Source organism: Amphibalanus amphitrite, unplaced genomic scaffold (genome assembly GCF_019059575.1).
Source record: "Amphibalanus amphitrite isolate SeventyFive unplaced genomic scaffold, NRLGWU_Aamphi_draft 000514F_arrow, whole genome shotgun sequence".
In the NCBI taxonomy this organism is placed as follows: domain Eukaryota; kingdom Metazoa; phylum Arthropoda; class Thecostraca; order Balanomorpha; family Balanidae; genus Amphibalanus; species Amphibalanus amphitrite.
In genome coordinates, this window is record NW_024882008.1 from 227,536 (window position 1) to 246,439 (window position 18,904).

The window sequence follows — 18,904 nt, forward strand, 5'->3', positions numbered from 1 at the left end:
TAAAATGTTTATCACGCGCTCATGTTAAGTGGGAATATAGTACACGGCAGACACATCAATTTTTGACACTGAACATTTCATCCGTAAATGTTTTAGCATAATTTAAAGTTAAAAACAGCGCGAATGGCAGAGTGAAGCCAAGGCCCTAAAACATAAGGTTGGACGAAGTTTTCTACCAAAAATGTACTAGAATAGCGTACGAGTCAAAGCTATTTCCGTTGTTTCTTTACAAATATGTCGCAAACAAGCTTTTTCTGTAATAAATCATTATTTTGAAGTTAAGCAACCAGTTGCGATAAATTCAATAAGCAAACACTTATTTTCTATATAAAAGCCTAGCTTATATAGTCCAACTCTAGTTGAATAATCAAGTAGCTACTAAATTTTCCAGATGCGACACATATTGCGCACTTCAGACAAGTACGTTGCTAAGGCGTTGCTAAGGACTCTTTCGCATGTTTTGCTGCGTGTTTTTTTGTTATGAAGTGAGGGAAGTGAGATGGACAAGCTTTTTGATATTTTTATCTGGTTTTCTAGGACCGTCGCAATTATTTAACTTGACATACTTTTCTTGCTTTTTTATCCGAGGCTTTTTCAATAATTGGTAGATTCTATCGTGGAAATAAAAGGGCCAGCAGGCCACATGGGTAAATACAAGTCGACTGATTGTGAAATAAAAGGTAGAAGTGTCTGTTCCATTAGAAATTTAATGTGATGTGATGGAAGATGAAGCAACAGGATCAGACGCAAGAACCACCAATTAAGAACCCAGAACCAGCAAGCGCTATGCCATCAAGAGCAGCCATGGTAACGTTTGATTAGCTTTCAGAAAACCTTTGAACTAGACGCCAGACGGTGAGCAATCAAGAGATCTTACAAGACCATTTGTTACTTGAAAACGAGAGCCGCCAGGAAAATCAGTAGATTCTTCAATGGCAACACATTTCAGTATCTATCTAGCAATGATTTGCACCAGCGAGGTGCTATAATTGTGTTTTGTGTCTGTATCCCTTACTGCTCAAAAAATATTTGTCAATAAATAAACAAACAAATAATGCGTCTTTTTCTACTGAAAGTAAGTCCTCCAAGTGGCAAGGGATGAATAATAGAAGGTACCTAATTTATTGCCATCTATTCATTCAATTCATAAATCATTGGCAATTCAGAGCATCGATCGGCAGCGCCCTTACTGCATGGCACTGCGGATCGTCCATGGGTTTCTTGATGACTCCGACTCTGACTCAGACTTTCAAAAATCAACTATGACTTTGATTTCAAATGTTGGCTCTGACCGACTCTGACTCCACAGCCCTAGCAGGTCTGCGGAGGCAATGGATTTTTGGTGACTCCGACTCCGACTCTGGCTTTCAAAATCGACTCTGACTCTGACTCTGGTCAGAACTGTCCATTCGGACCGACTACAACTCCGACTACGGAACCCTGATAGGTCTGCGGAGGGGATCGAATTTCGGTGACTGACTCAGACTCCTGCTTTTAAAATCGACTCTGACTCCGACTCGACGACTCAGGTCAGAACTGTCAACTCCGACCGACTTCATGACTCCAACTCCGGAGCCCTACTGGCAGCTATCACGCCAGGGAGCTGCAAATCATATGTTCCGTGGCGGTTTATGGCATTAAAGTCGATAATGCGGCTGAATCGCACTATGAAGCACCCTTATTGGCTGCAAGAACCACGAAAGTTAGCGCATCACCACTGGAAAACGTGACAAGATATCGATTAATTGGCCCTGGATTTGGATAAATAACATGTTGATGATCATATTAGCACACATTTACATTATCATCTATCTCAAGGTTGCCCTCCAGGCGGCTCTAAACTATGGCAATTTCCCTATCTTCAACATGTAAATGCCCTCGGGCGTCCTCGTGGTGACGTAGGCATGGGAGTGCCAGTTTGGTAGGAACTAGACTTCGACGCCCCCTGAGTGAAGCAAACAACATCTTTCACCCATTGATATAACATGTAATCTGTGGTGCGCCAGATGCGCCATTATTTGTCAACCGCAGAAGGTGACATGTGACGTAACAGCATCAAGAGCATCTTTTTTCAAGAACTTTTCAAAACAAGTTTCCTATCTTTCTTCCCCCATTTCTCTCAGCTTATTGATTTTATGAGGCAATGGTATGCACCATAAATTCTGTGAAAATAGTTTGATCATTTTCATGCATTCTTAAAAAATCGAGTTCCCAACCCCATTGCGTTGTGCCGCTAATCATCGTTGGTTGCGCCTTCTGTCACATTCTTGACTGTTGTAACATTTTGTCCATTGATTGAGTCATCAGTCACAATGCTTACTGCTGACTGCTTAGTGTCCACGTCCGGCAGTTGCTGGTGAAAATTTGCCAGCATTTATCTCCCCGTCGCCCCTTGTTTTGTCGTCCGGTGCGTCCCATTTCGGGTCGGCTTGTTTCGTCACGTTGACACTGAGCTGCGCCCCAGTGCTGCCAGATGGGGAAGGCTGTAATCCTCCAGATAAGTTACAAAAATCCTCCCGATTCCTCCAAATCCTATTGGTAGATAAAGAAAGGCGGTCTTGGACGCTGCGGGGGGCTATACCCCCAAAAAAGTTTCACCAAATTCTAAAAACTCATCGGATTTCGAATCCTTTCGCACTGCTGTGCAGTTTAAAACATACTTTTTCTTATAAAAGTTATTTAGTTTTCGTTTTATCCTAAAAAAACGAAAATTTTCGTCGATTGCGGGCGCTGCAGGGGGGCCGGGGGCATTTGCCCCAAATGTCCCCCTTAGATCCGCCAGTAGTTTGGTACCCTCGTAGATATAGCTACAGACTGAGACATTCTGCAGTCTCACGGTGATAAAGGACGTGATATATATCCTAACGGGCAGGGTGACGCTGGGCAGGAAAATGCCTTTTTAGTCTTGAATGTGTTATATTTTTCCATGAATTTGAATACAATAATCGGGCGACAAATCCTCCAGATTTTCCTCCAGAATCAAAAATCCTCCAAAAGCGAAATTTGTCCGCAAATAGAGTTCAAAATCCTCCAGATTTGCGGAAATCCTCCAAATCTGGCAGCACTGCTGCGCCCGCCGCCGACGCTCCGAGTCCTGTCTGACACACCGCGGCTGTGACGGTATACGCGCCGCGGCCGGACGCGGTCGGGCCGGGCCATCTGGCCGCGGGGTGCCGATAATGCACCCCCGGCACCCTCCCCGCCGCCGCGCCGGCCGCGCGACACCGACCGGCGGTGTATCTTATCGTGTACGCGCAGAAGGCGCTAGCTGCCGCAGTCCACCGCAGCACCAACTTTGCTTTGGTGCTGGCATGCGGTCTTTCACGACAGGAGCGCCTACCAAGGCGGAGTACTGCTGCTCAGGTGCGTCTATATATAGACGAGCTCCTCAATGATGATGAAAATGGTATAGGGAACACCTGGGGTTTCTCGTGCGTGGTCGTATGTGCAGATGTGGATTCTCAGGGGCGTAATTACATGTTGATGAGATGCATGTGATAACGTCGTAGGTACTGTTATGGTTGCGTGGGCGGGCTAAATGTGTGTGCTGCAGCAGAATGATAAACACTGCACCGTGGCCCCAGGCTGATACAGATTTGCTTCCATTTTGGTACCCGTCGATATCGATGTCGGTTTTGCGGTGTAGTTCTGCCTGTAAATATTTGCTTTTGTCCGATTGCAACCTATATGCATCATGAGTGTATCCGTTGATTACTTCGCATAGGTACACAGCGTGTATTTCCTTATCCGTTTTCCTTGACCTACGACCGGACGAATTAAGGCAGATTGGGTGTCGAAAATAACCCTTACCTAACTATATCCTGCGATGTCCTCGGTTGGTGGTCATGATGCATGCTACACTGCCTCTGATGCCGTTTGTGATTCACAAACCACATCCGTCCGTTGCGGTTTCCGTACAACACCGTTTTACTGTCGCCGTGTGCCGTACACTGTACTGAGTACTGACCCGGTGCCGTACACCGTACTGTCGCCGTGAGCCGTTTACCGTTCAGTGCCGTACTGACACCGTATGCCGTACACCGTACAACACCGTACCGTCTCCGTGCAGTGCCGTGCCGCGTGCGATACCGTACCGTGGCCGTGTAGCCGATCGTATACCTACTGCTCTTCAGTCTGCACCGGACGCACTGGGGTGTCACCCAGTAGCGGCGGAACACCTTCAATTAAGGGGGGGGGGACACTGCCGACTTTTGGTCCCATTCTTTCCATGCAACGCCCATAGGGCTAATGTTAAAATGCTAAAATCAAAGGGGGTACGGTGCCCCGTTGCCCTCCCCGTTCCGCCGCCTTTGGTGTCACCTGTGTTATCTGACCCGCATCCCGCATCCCAATCCTGCGGACCATTCGGTAATGACCTCCGGTGTCTCAGAGGGCCGCGATGAGCTCCCCTATCGGCGGAGACAGCTGGGGCATTCCACGATAGATCGTACCACTTTTTTCCAATTTGACACCCTCATCTCTCGGAATTTGACGAGAATTGGTCTCAGGGGTAATTAGGGGCTCTGAATCCACCTGTAACAATTTCAGGCTTATCAGATAAGTATTTTTTTAGTTATGGTGTATAACATTTTTTGGATCTTGCTTTGCAGCGCTAAGTTTGGCGGGCTGTAACTCTAAGACGGATTATTCAAATGCCAAATGTTATATAACATTGAACTTGCAATGAAACAGAGATTAATATGTATTTTTGAAATTTCGAAAAATACGCTATTTTTGATATATGACATATCGAGTTTTCTTTCATTTGTATTTTTTGGACTTTGGGACCAAATTTTTTTGAATTTTTATTTCTTTAAAAAAATATTTGGCTCATTGTTAAGAAGTATGCAAAAAATTAAGAAGGTGTTCTTTTTATAAATGCATTTATTTTACGTCACGATAACGGTCTCGAATAGTGATTTTGGGAGGGGAGCTTACAAATGGCGTGGTAAAGCTGCCTAGTGACATCACGGGCTACTGAAATTTCAATTGAAGTCTGAGTCATCTGAAAAAAGTGAAAAGAGGGTTTATCCAACCCTCTTTCCTATAAGCGCGAGGGTGAAAAAGGCTGTTTGGTTCTGACATTGTTTTGGACGCCAATGACCATAGCTGTCCGAGCAGGGACCGCGGATTCAAATTCTCGTAGGGTGTGCAAGATGCGGCGATTGGGCCCCCATCTCACGCCGGGCCCCTTCCAAAAAGTCAGCGCCGCCACTGCTCCGGAATAAGCCGGTTCTAAGGAAGCGGGGCGGGAAAGCCTTCAAAATTGACGGTCGTAAGATGACTGAGCGAGCATCTTACGGTCAGGAGATGCATGCATGAGCAGAGTAAATGCACATGCATGCATGCAACGTGATCCAAATCGATCTCCGATTTTCCCAAGCAGGCCCCTAAAGGCTTACAGTGACCTTCAAGGGCCCCTACGGGCCTCATAGAGCCCTTTTGCACAGTTGATGTTGGCACACTTCTTTTTTATCATGGATTACATGAATTAGTTTAAAAATAAAACACGGCTGGCGGGATGTTTGGGCCCATCGATTTGGCCCCTATGACCTATGGGGGTCTGGCCTCCGGCCCCCTTAGCTTCCCCATTGCTCTACGGCCCACACGCTGGCTTTGGGGCCCATAAAGGCCGCACGCCAGCTCCTGAGACCCAACACCGGCAATTCTAAGGGTCACCGGCGCACCGCACACGGTCTTTGAAGGTCCCATAACGGCCTCTGGAATACCTCATGTAGGTACATAGAAATATGGATGCCCACGCCGCTTCTTGGGCCCCCACACCGGGCTCTTTGACACCGTTCGCCGGCTCCATGGGGTACCAAGTACTACCAAACAAGCTCGCCTGGAGGTCCCCCACCGTCTCTTGGCGCCCGAGTAGCCTCGATGCCTGAATAGGGCCCCGAGACATCGACCTTGGCCAAAAAGCGCTCGTGTAGGTAGGCCCTCAGAAACTGGTGTGAGCCCTGAGATTACTGTGTGGGCTACTCAGGCACTTCTGTCGGGTCATCATGCATCGATTTGGGTCCGAGCTAGTGAGGGTTATCAGAAGCATCCTTTAGCCCTGCGACTTCAGAGGTTGGTGTGAGATCCTAAAAAAGAAAGTGAGGACACTTCGAGGCTTGCAAAGGGCTTTCCTCGGATGTCAGCCTTGGCCGAACGGCGTTCCTCAAACTGGTGTAGGGCGCTGAGATTACTGAATGGGACTCTCGAGTATTGGCATGGGGCCCTCAACTGTCAGCACGGAGCCCTCATGAGCCGGTAAGGGCTCCTCTGCGGCATGCATAAGCCATCCGATCTCAGAGGCCGGTGTGAGATCCTAAACAAGAGCTGAGTGCACTTAAAAACCTGCGTAGGGCCCTCAGAGATCAGCTTTGACCAGACGGCGGTCGTGGACGCCCTTAGAAACTGACGTAGGGGCCGCCTCAGTCGGTCGGCCCACTCACATCAGCCTGGGGATCTCAGGAATCGGCCTGGGGCCCTCAAGAGCCGGTTAGGGCCCTCGGAATGTGGCATTATACCCTGAGATAGCTGTGTAAGGCCCTCGGGTAACGGCTTGGGGCCCTCGGGCATCGGCCTGCGCCCCCGGGCATTGGCTAGAGGTCCTTGGATATCGGTCTGGAGCCCCTCAAGAGCCGGTGAGGGCCTTCAGAAACTGGTATGGGGCCCTGAGATAACTCTGTGGGCTTTCAGGTGCTGATGCAGGACCCTTAGGCATCGGCCCCAAGAGGGGGTTAAGGAGGGCAGGGGGCAGGGCCCTCAAGAGCCGGTTAGGGCCCTCAGAAACTGGCGTGGATCCCTGAGCTAGCCATGTAGGTACTCAGACACCGGCGTGGGACCTTTAGACATCGACTTGGGGCCCTCGGGCATCGGCCTGGGCCCTCAAGAGCCGGTGGGAGCGCTAAAAAATGGCGTGGGTGGGGTTCTGAGATAACCCCTGAGATAACACTAGAACCTGTTCACGCCTTCAGGCACCGGTGCGGGGCCATCAGGCTCGCGCTGGGGTCCTCGAGAATCGGCTTGGGACACTCAAGCGCCAGGGCCGCATGGGCCCCCACACCGAACTGTGGGTGTGCAAAAATAGGTGTTTGCACACCCTCAGGATTTTCAGGGTGTGCAATTGCACACCCTGCCCCCCGGAATCCGCGGTCCCTGTGTCCGAGATGAAAGTTACAGGACGCATACATGGTGTCCTCCAGGATTCCCGGATGAAAAGTCAAAACGTTAAAAGTAAACGGATAAAAAGTCAAAGGACATTAAGTCAACAGACAGAAAGTCAACATCGCAAGAAGTCAAAGGACAAAATGTCAAATGAACAAAAAGTCAACCTGCTAAAAAGTCAACACGCCAGAAGTCAACAAGCTAAAAGTCAACACGCAAGAAGTCAAAAGACATAATGTCAAAGAGACAAAAAGCCGACATGTCAAAAAGTCAACGCGCTAAAAGTCAACACGCTAAAAGTCAATACGCATAAAGTCAACACGCAAAATGTCAACGCGCAAAAAGTCAACACGCAAAAAGTCAAGACGCTAAAAGTCAACACGCCTAAAAGTCAACACGCTAAAAGTCAACACGCGAAAGGTCAACATGCTAAAAGTCAACACGCTAAAAGTCAACACACAAAAAGTCAACACACAAAAAGTCAACAAGCAAATAGTTAATAGGTGCGCGAAAAGTTGATGCGCAAAATGCAGTTAACAGCAAAAGTAGTCTTTAACCCTCGCCCGCACATGCCATTTTCCCATCCTAGAACGCACATGGGGGGGGGGGGCTTGCCACCCCTCCCGCGCCATTTCGTTCCTGTTGGAGATAAAGCTTAGCTGTAAAGACCAAAAAGTTTCTTTGGGAAGAGACGAATCCAATGATACCCAGTTTTACCTTCTCAGGTCAGTCATTGACCTTCCAGGTCAGGTCAAACTAAAAATTGTTGCTTTTTTGGGTCACCGTTGGATATCAAGTGCGCTGCTTATCATATACCGATGACGATGCTGTTTTCTGGTGCCAAGCCAGCTAGAACCTCTTTGTCACACTACCCGACCAGATTTTTGCTGCTGAGGTCATTTCAGGTCAAGTTAGGTCAAGGTCATTTATATGTGTTTTTATGTCTGTGTGTGTCTCTGTGTGTATACTGATGTGTGCACCGATTGTTTTTGTTTCCATATTACATGATCTGAGAAGCTTTTACCAAAAATGCAGTCAAAAAACTTCACAAAAAGTAAATTCAGCTTGCCTAAAACGCAATTATCTTAGATGACCTAGGTTGACCTTGACCCTGACCTTGACACCTGTACATCGTCGAACAACATGTTCCACGATAGGTGGGAGGTATGACTGGCAAAAAAAGGCCGAAATCAAGGTGTCAAAAGCTCACAAGGCCCATGGCAAACGCAAAATGTTGAGAATTGGCCATTTGGGTCATGCCATGACCTGAAAAACAAGATCATTTCTCCGAAACCAAAAATCACAGAAACTTGAAATTTTCAGTGGACATCAAGAAAGGATAGAGGAGCAGCTATACGAAAAACAGCCTTCTAGCTCTAAAAATGTTGAGTGCAGAGCAGAAAGACTACCTGGGGGGGGGGGGGGGGGTGGCAACCACCACCCCCCAGAGACCGCGCCCGAGACCGCATAGCGCGTCTCGGCGCGTCCCCGTGCGTGCCCCGACACTACCGATAAGAACGCTCCTACCTATTTTTACTTTGCTTTAAAAAGTATATTGGGAATGTGAACTTATCTATATAAAGTTGGCGTACTGTGCCTGCTGGTGGCGGGGGGGGGGGGGGGGCAGTTCCGATAAGGAGACGATATTGGGAATGTGAACTTATCTATATAAAGTTGGCGTACTGTGCCTGCTGGTGGCGGGGGGGGGGGGCAGTTCCGATAAGGAGACGTAGGGCGGAGGCGAAGATGAGGGAGAGGGACAGTAACTGGTGGCCACAATGCGCTATACTTCTCACCTCTCTTTGGACGTCACAGCTCCGAGGTCCTAAAAAAATTGTGTTTATAGCAATCGCATCTCGATAACTTAATTGACCTATACATTTCGATGAAAAACTGGTCACCTTACTTGTATGCAGTCCGTACCTTTCGATGAAAACTGGTCACCTTAATTGTATATGCAGTCCGTGAATACAGTTGTTGTATTCAGTCCGTCAGGTTCAGTACATTTGTAACAGTCCGTGAAACAGGTTGTTTGTTGATGCTGATATGAGCGTTCCTTTCAAGGCAGGACAATCCGACAATCACACAATTGCCTCTCGTTCCAACTTCCACCTATCTAAAAGAAACGACGCGCTTTACTATTGTACCAATTGTACCATACAATACGCTTGAACTATAATAAAAGTGTGAAATCGCTAATAGAACCCGTGACGGAATCAATTGATGAGAAACGTCTCCCTACACAATATAGGAAATTTGAACAAGCGAACCTTTCGTATCGATAACATTCTGGGTTACTATATTTGTTGAAATAATTCCAGTAAACTGCGCCTGGGACAGCCAGTTGTCTCGAAGGATCATGTAACGCTGCCTCATGACAACCTTACGATGCGAGCGAGCTCCCACCTAGCACGTACCTAAGTGTCAACGGATGTGTGTCAGATTTCAGCCAAGCATGCCCGTGTGACCAGCTGAGTCGCGGTTGCGGGCCATGGGAATCCCCGTCAGTCGCGCAATGGAGGCAGTCTCGCTTCAATGTTCAATGATGCAGGTTATATTGTGCAACATCCTGCTTAATTGTGCACAGCTGTTTGTAAATGTTATCTCATGCATGTAATGACTGGTAATGACTGATGATCCAGGTGGGCAATTCCATGACAGATCACCTAGGCATGTTCACCATGACCTCTCCGATTTTGCTCAAATTTGGCATACAAGTTGACCTATGGCCACTACTACGGCCCAGTGAATTTTTAGTCTCTAGGTCACAGGGATCATGAGATATGGATCATGCAAATTTTAAGGTTTTCTGGAATATTGAAATATAAAGTATTTTTATCTCTGCAACGGTTCACCGTATCAAAAAAAGTTATATATGAAATAATAAGCGCACAGGCTGGTGCGTCTAGCAAAAATGTGAACGAAACCTCAGGGTCATTTTTTGACCTTGTGACCTTGTGACCTTTTCTTGACCCCGTGACCTTTCAAATTTGTCCTATTTTAAAAATTCTGATTTTTTCTATCAGAGATGTCTTATCCATGCTCTTAATAGTGGTATGTGATTTGGTTGGTATATCGGACCTGTTGACCTCAAACTGAGGTCAACAATGTGGTCATGACCTGACATGAAAATGACATCTGCCGAGAACGTCATGAATCATAGGCAATATGGGTGTCATATGAAAGCTAACTTCACGGAGAATACATTGGTGGTGTTTTTGGGTAGGTATGGGCCGGGTCAAGGTCACATTAGGTCAGTGACCTAACACAGCATTGTGTTCTTTGAAGGTGGCGTATTTTATTTGTTTGGTAAGTCCAGTGATCAGCATACAATAAAAAGGAAACAAAACGTCATAAAACGTCTTTTTTATTCAAAAAGCAGAGATAAAATGCACACATACCCATATAAACACACTCGCAAAAACACACACATTCATACACCTTGTTCGTGGAAGTTCTTTCAAACAAACTCCAGTGACACACGCGCTGTGAAGAACGAGTCTCAGAAGACTCGGACAGCTTGAAGGCTGCTATGGTATTGGAGTCGAGCAGTACAAAGCGGTGAAACGTCCTGGTACCTGTCACCGACGAAAGTGTTCGGACCAACCCGCGCTACCGCTGTGCCGCCGTGATAGCCGGCCGGCCGCCGTGACACCGCGGCGCCGCCGCCGCTCGCTGCAGCCGTCCCGCCGCCGCACCGCCGTCACCCCGTCCAGACTCAGGATGAGTTGTGAGGCGTTGTGCAGGGCGGGGCCGCGAGCAGACGCGGCCGGCGGTCGGTACGCGTGCCGCCGACGCTGCCGAGCCGTAGCAGCGCCGCGGCCGCCACCGAGACCGAGATATAAATTAAAGACACGTCGTTTTAAGGCACGTAGGCCGCCAAGCTGGCGCCTTCAGACACCTCCCCGCTGCAGTGCAAGTTCGCACTCGTTTTGCACACGTCTTAAGCATTGCGTATAAAATGTGGGTCACGTACGACCCCGGCAGAGTCTCACTTCGACCGTCGCGCTGTGCGCACGGACTGATCTGCCCCGCTCGACGCCCCGCCCGGCTGAGCGGGGACCGAGTACAGAAGCACGCGCGCAGACCGACTCTCCTGCGCGCAGCCGCGCCCGGCGGGGCAGTGTCAGTGCTTCAGATTGTACAGCGAATGTGAATGGTGCTCAGTGTCTGCGTGTTTCATCTACCGGTTTTCTTCACAACTGCTTCCGCTTCTTGCTTCGCGTATACTTCAATAAATCCTCTACGGGAAATCTTCACGTCTATCTACTACTGAAAATCGCCGAATATCAAAAAACCCAGGTGCTCACATAGCAGGCGGGCGAGCTACGAATGTCGCACAAACTCACCGAATAAAATACAGTCCAAGATTACTTTACTACTCAGGTTGGTTCACTAGGGAAATAAAGGCGCCGTAGCTACGTCACGGATTTGGTAGCAATCTGGTAGCAATTTTTGCAGACATCAATGGCGCACGTGTTGTTTGATCATCGCCAATACTATTTTACTGCACTATTTTGTTATTTCACTGCAATGTATTGTACATTACATTCGAAAATTAAAATAAGGAAATATTCGTAATCCAGCAAGTCAGTTATTCTTTGAGGCAGCACTCTGTCAGCATTGAGCCTTCAGAATGTGTTATTTGATACTTGATAGACTTTCCCACATTTCCTACTCTTGTGGAAAACTTTCTTAGTCATCAAAAATGTATGCACATATGAATAATTAGAACTTCATTTTCAAAGTTTTATAGAAATAAGATTTCACATTACATTATCATAAGGCTACCTGTTCATTTCGTCCAACCAATTAAATATTCATCCAGTAGAAGGCAGGTACCTCTGACAAGGTACTGATATCTCTTATCTACACCAATATTTCAGGAAAATGACAGAGACTGAGAAGCTATTAAAACTTCAGCATATGAAAGGGAAGTTATGGCTTATGCACATTGAAAAACATCAGATAATGCTTTTGAACCATCTCATTCACCAGCACACATCAATCCGCCTCCTGGCTTCTGTCAAGGAAACATTCAAAAATAATACATTGTTTTATTTCATTGACCACCTTGCAAAAGACAAACAGCAAACACATCACCACCAAAAACAAAAATAGTCAACAGGTAGGTACCAGCTGATCTAGCCGTGCTGTGTCATGTGCCTTTGAAAAACTTGAGCAGTCAGGGTTGAATAAACACCCCAAACTTAGCCATTCATGTATGAACAAGTGCAAATTCTGGTCGAGCATTTTAATAAAAATGAAACTAACAGCATTGTAGGTTACAATTATAAAAAAGACAATTACAAAAAAACAGCAGAGCTTACTCTACAAGGCATAACCATTAATTTTATAACTGACATCCAAATTCGCATCTCCGAAGTTTAACCCACCTACCAGCCACCTGCACATTTCTGCGCACATGTGCTGCGCAGTGTGCACAGTCACTACACATTACACAATTATGAGAATTAAAATAGTTTTAAACAATGAAGCAAGTCAGGACTGGTATGCAGATTCACAAGTTCTCTCAACATCTTCAATTACCAACAATCAAGAGCACCTTGTGATCTCAGTAACTCCGCAGATCCATCTTCTGTTTTCCATTTTCAGTTTTCAATTAAAATATAAGTTCCATCTGGGAGACACATGTTGCATCATTATGTTTAAACAATTATTATGCTTGAACTTTTGATTTTTCATGTGAACTTCACTTCAAAAGTTGATTCAATTTTTAAAGTTGATTTAATTTGTATAATGCTACGATCACGGCGCACCAAATCACAGATAACTTGAAAATAACCAAGCAAAAGCCACATTCTTCAGCAAACTATGAGAGCTATCTGATCCATGCTGCGTTGAAATAATTGAAAATCGCCAAAATCAGTCAAAATATGACAATTAAATTAATATAACCTTCACAAAACTCTGATTTGTGAGGCAATGCGCAACAGAAATGCGAGGGAATATGGTAGTAATCTGGTAGCAATTATGAAGGATTTCCCTTGTCGCTGATAAAAAACACTTGAAACAAATTTTTCAACGCAGAGGAAATCCTTCATTATGAGTTGCAGGGACCATTTGATTGGCCCATTTTAGATAAATATAGGCCGAATGTTTCGATTTCAACCCCATTTATCGTAATGAGACGAATCCATTGGCTTAGTGGTATGTCTTTTGAACACATGTAGGCCTTAGATTTCTCCTTAGCCCGCCTGAAACACACCATGCTTTGCATGCATTTCTATGGGTGAAGGAAAATTCATGCGCCGTGATGACGTCACGGTAAAGGAATTCTGAAGCTCGTGAACGGGGGCTGATACAGTCCACATCCAACCACAAAAGAACTCCGAACGACAGTTTGTCGGCGACAGTACCCTTCACCATGTGGGCACTTGTGAAGCGTTCTTTCATTTTTGTCTTCGTTTCTGCTATTTGCGTTGCGGGAGCTGAAGCGGCATTTCAGGCAGTGGTTATTCCCCACATTTGAAATTAATGCCCAAGACTAAAAAATACACTACTTCTCTGACGGAGCAGCGTCCCAGTACAAGAACAAATACCTACAACTTTGCAAATATATGTCATCATGCCGAGGATTTCGGTGTTCAATGTGAGTGGATTTTTTGCCACCTCGCATGGCAAAAGCGCATGCGATGGTTTTGGTAATACTGTGAGGACCACCTTACCGATAAAATGCATTTCTTCTTCGTTTCGGCAACGCAAATAGCAGGAACGAAGACGAAAATGAAAGAGAACGGTTCACAAGTGCCCGCACGGTGAAGGGTAGATAGTAGGTACCAGGACGTTTCACCGCTTTGTACCGCTCGACTCCCACACCATAGCAGCCTTCAAGCTCTCCTAGTCTTCTGAGACTCGTTCTTCACACCGCGTGTGTTACTGAGGTTTGTTTGAAAGGTCTTCCTCGAAGAAGGTGTATGTATGTGTGTGTGTGTGTGTTTGTGCGAGTGTGTGTTTATGGGTGAATGCATTTTATCTGTGCTTTTTGAATAAAGACAGACGGTGTTTTATGACGTTTTGTTTCCTTTTTATTGTGTGCTGATCACTGGGCTTACCAAACAAATAAAATACGCCACCTTCAAAGAACACAATGCTGTGTTAGGTCACTGACCTAATGTGACCTTGACCCGGCCCATACCTACTCAAAAACACCACCAATGTATTCTCCGTGAAGTAAGCTTTCATATGACACCCATATTGCCTATGATTCTCGACGTTCTCGGCAGATGTCATTTTCATGTCAGGTCATGACCACATTGTTGACCTCAGTTTGAGGTCAACGGGTCCGATATACCAACCAAATCACATACCACTATTAAGAGCATGGATAAGACATCTCTGATAGAAAAAATCAGAATTTTTAAAATAGGACAAATTTGAAAGGTCACGGGGTCAAGAAAAGGTCACGAGGTCAAAGGGTCAAAAAATGACCCTGGGATTTCGTTCACATTTTTGCTAGACGCACCAGTCTTTGCGCTTCTTATTTCATATATAACCTTTTTTGATCCGGTGAACCGTTGCAGAGATAAAAAATACTTTATATTTCAATGTTCCGGAAAACCTAAAAATTTGCATGACCCATATTTCATGACCCCTGTGACCTAGAGACTAAAAATTTACTGGGACGAAGTAGTGCCCATAGGTCAACTTACATGCCAAATTTGAGCAAAATCGGAGAGGTCATGGTGAACAATTGGAAAAAAATTAGGTGATTTGTCGTGGAATTGCCCAGGTGTCATTGACTCTGTCTCTTTGACTTGTCCTTTTGAGTTTTTGGATTTTTTCTTTTTTTTCTTTGGATTTTTCGTAATTTGACTTTATGTCCTGTTGACTTTTCGTCTTTTGACCTTTGTCCTCTTTACTTTTTGTCCTTTTGACTTTTTGTCCCTTTGATTTTTTGTCCTTTTGACTTATTGGACTTTGACTATATGTATGTCTTTTTGACTTTTTGACCTTTTGACTTTTTATTTCGACTTCATGCCCGGTTGACTTGTTGTTTTTTGACTTTTTGTCCCTTTGACTTTCTGTCCTTTTGTTTTTTTTTTTTTGTATGTATGTATTCATCGTAAGGTCATCCAGTATCATGCCGGTTTTTCATGCCTAGAGTCATATAAAAGGTGATAAGCGAAATATTACATAGAGGGATGATAAGTAACACGCGCATTACAAACTACAAAGACAGACATACGCATGCGTTGCGCCACCTGTGTCAGCACTGGACATTGTTACGTCATTGCGTCGGCCAGATAGGCGCGGAGACGCCTTTTGAATGCACCGATGCGTCTGACTGAGATTCTAGAGGGAAGACGATTGAAAACATCGGCAGTTCTGTAGAAGAAACGGCGTCTGCCGTATTCCGTCTTTTTTATTTTGACTTTATGTCCTGTTCACTTTTTGTCTTTCGACTTTTGTTCTTTTTACTTTTTGGCAATTTGACTTTTTGCCGTTTTTACTTTTTGTCTTTTGACCTTATGTCCATTTGACTTTTTGTCTTTTGACTTCTATGCTAGTTGACTTTTTGTTCATTGACTTTTTGGCAATTTCACTTTTTATCTTTTGACGTTTTATCCTTTTTGACTTTTTGCCTTTTGACTTTCCTCTTTGTTGACCTTTTACCTGTTGACTTCTAAGATTTTTGACTTCTTGCTTTTGACGTAATGTCTGTTGACAAATCATCCGTTTACCTTTTACCATTTGACTTTTTGTCCGGAACCCGTCCTCCAGAGGTCACACAACTTGTATAGGTGGGAATTTTTTAAGGAACATGAGGTCAGGTCGGTCACGTGACATCACTACATTATAAGTCAATGGGGAAATATAAAAACTGTTATTTTGGCGCCGAGAATGATCTAAAACTATCTCACGTACATGGTATCGTGATTTCATGCACTCCTTGCAAAATCCAATGCTTCACTTTTACATTGTTAACCTTGCGTGACGTCATTTATGACGTCACTAGGGTCATACGAGTTTTTCGTCAATAACTCCAGATCAAATGGAGCTAGAGAGTCGGGAAAGCCACCAATGGACTCGGGAAGACCTTCCAAATCGAATGATATGCCATATGATACCCTTTGCCCAGCTTCGTGACCTGAGGGGCTCTGACCTGACCTTGACCCGAGGTCAACTACTTAAGTTGACCTCACCCTAGCAAAAAGTATACCATTCGATGCACCTGAGCTAGGCGAACACAATGATGCCAAAATCGTGGCTTTGCGGCCATTTTTTGCGAAGTTATTTACTAAAAACCGAACCCGTAACTTCAGTCACTTGACCTGACCTCAGACGCTACCGGTTAACCTGAGACCTTAAAATCGGGTACCAATCGCTGCGAATTGTAACGGCACACACGCATGTTTTTTCCGCGAGGCTCTAGCTCCATTAGAAGCGAAACGGCGTGCTGGGGTCGTATCAACCCCTCCGAAACCCATTTTGTTTGCGGGAAAATGAGGATCTTATAGAAAGAACACCTTTCTAATTTTTTGCATGTCGATTTGCAATGACATGAAGTTTATTTTGAAAAAATAAAAATGTGAAAAATTTCGGTCCCAAAAGTCATTAGAGGCAAATGAAAAAAGATTAAGGTTTTTGCTCAACAATGCAAATTTTTCTTTGGATTTTTTAAATAGTAATATTAATTTTTGATTCATCGCAAGCTTAAAGTTATTTACTTTTTGTTGGTTGCTTAACCCGTTCTTGAGTTATAGGCCATCAAACTCACCGTTACAAACCGAGGTTAAAAAAATGTAATGCAATATAACTCAAAAAGTTTTGATCTGAGAAGTCTGATATTTTGCCAGGCGTCTTTTGGGCCTATGATTACCCCTAGGACCGATTTTCATTAAAATCTGAGAGATGAGGGTGACGGGCCTGGTACGATCTATCGTGGAATGCCCCAGCTCTCGGTCTCTCTCTGACAGTTATGTTACACACTCGCTGAGGCGGTCTAATACTTCACGTTATCTGGGAATCTGTTACGCCCAGTGCGGTGCCTTTTTCAGCGACCGTGGCAGTGAACCTCAACTACGACCCCACGGCTGACGAAGCGGGGCCTGGGGTGGGGCTGTGATCGCCGTCGCCACCGCCACCGCCGCCGCCACCGCCACCGCCGCCGCCACCGCCGCTGCCGGCTGGATGACGTCACACCATTCAGCGCTCCGTTCCGACCGCCGCGCCGGCTCCGGGATCCGGCGAGTCGTGTGCGCGGCGCGTGCGTGCCTCAATGGAGCCTGGAGCAGCGGTGGGCAATGAGTAGTCGGCAGGCGGACGGTCCGTGACCCAGGCCATGGAGCGATGCGTGTCGTGGCAACCGGCCGACGGTCGATACAAATACGCAGCGGAGAGCCCGCAGGCCAGGGTCGTGGGGTGCGAAAAGCGTACCTACTATTAGCTATTAGGAATGGCAATGACGCCGTTCATTACCAGGAACGGCTGTGCAATTTCGTGTTAGTCTGTCTATGCGATGCATGATGAACCCCGCTGATGTTAGCTTATGTTGCACTATCAATTATTATTTACGCATATATTCAACATTATCACTGAACAATGAACATCTATCGCTGGCTTCACAACACTCGGCTACGCTCCGTACGAGGTGTTCGGGCTTTGCGCTGTCGCTGTCTGTGGAACGAGTAATGCGGCTACGCACCGTCTCTTCCTCCGCCGGTTGATGAGTTCCGAGTGGTTGTGTCCGCACGCGTGAGCCCAATTTCGCGTCCGACCGGCCCGGCGCGGCTCCGTTGGGGCTCGTGGGCGCTGTGCTTCAGTTTGACGGACGTCGGACGCGCTTCGGCAGTCCCAGAGTCGTCCGGCCGTGGCCCAGAGCCGAGCACAGCCGGCTCGGCGTGCAAAAACCCCGGTATAACGGAGGTCAGAGCCCGCAAAACAGAGGCCGTGCCTGTGTCGAGGACCTGGCTGCGAGTGAGAACTGAGGGCCTTCCTGTGCTCCCTACAAAAGATGTGTGGTTAGTGAATAGTGATTCACAGCTATTGAAACGTCCGGCTGTAGTTCTTGCATTTGCTCGCTGTATTTGAGCTAGGTATTACGTCAGGACCGCTTGCGCCTGGTCTCTCATTTATTTGTTGTAGAAATCTCAAACAAACGTAAACGGTCTGGACACTTATTTCATTCATTTACCAAATAATGCGTGCTGTGCCGTTTATAGATCTAAACATACCTGCCATTTGTTAGGCTAGGCCTATGGCCTCTGTGATCCGATGTGACCTCTATCAGTACGTACTATCACACAGAGTTCGTAAACCAACGACAGCTCAATTCACGGATAATACGCGCTGTGTTTATCGCTGCCCGCATCACAGCCGAGCCGCTAGTCTACGGAGACGGACCTCGGCGGGGGCGGGGGAGGGGGGGGGGGTGTCTGCGCTCAGCTCGGTCTGCTGAGTCCAGGCTTTGACACTTTGAGTCCACTTTGACACTACCCGGCTCGCGGGTCTCGGGTCGCAGAGCTAAAACAGACGAAACAGACCAGACCAGTCCCGGGTCGGGCTGAACTGCTTAGTGCGATTATAATTTAATCATTTGGCGGCTATGCCTAAATGACCCGTGATCGTAGCGGTTGGTCGAAGTGTGAGCCGGGAACCGTAACGGTCACGAGCGCAGCCTGCCTGTGGCGCACTCGGCACTGTGTCCCTTGCTCACACGTGCTGCACGGATTGGTCGAGCACGTGACGACGCGGGGGCCAACCGCACGTGCGTGGGGAG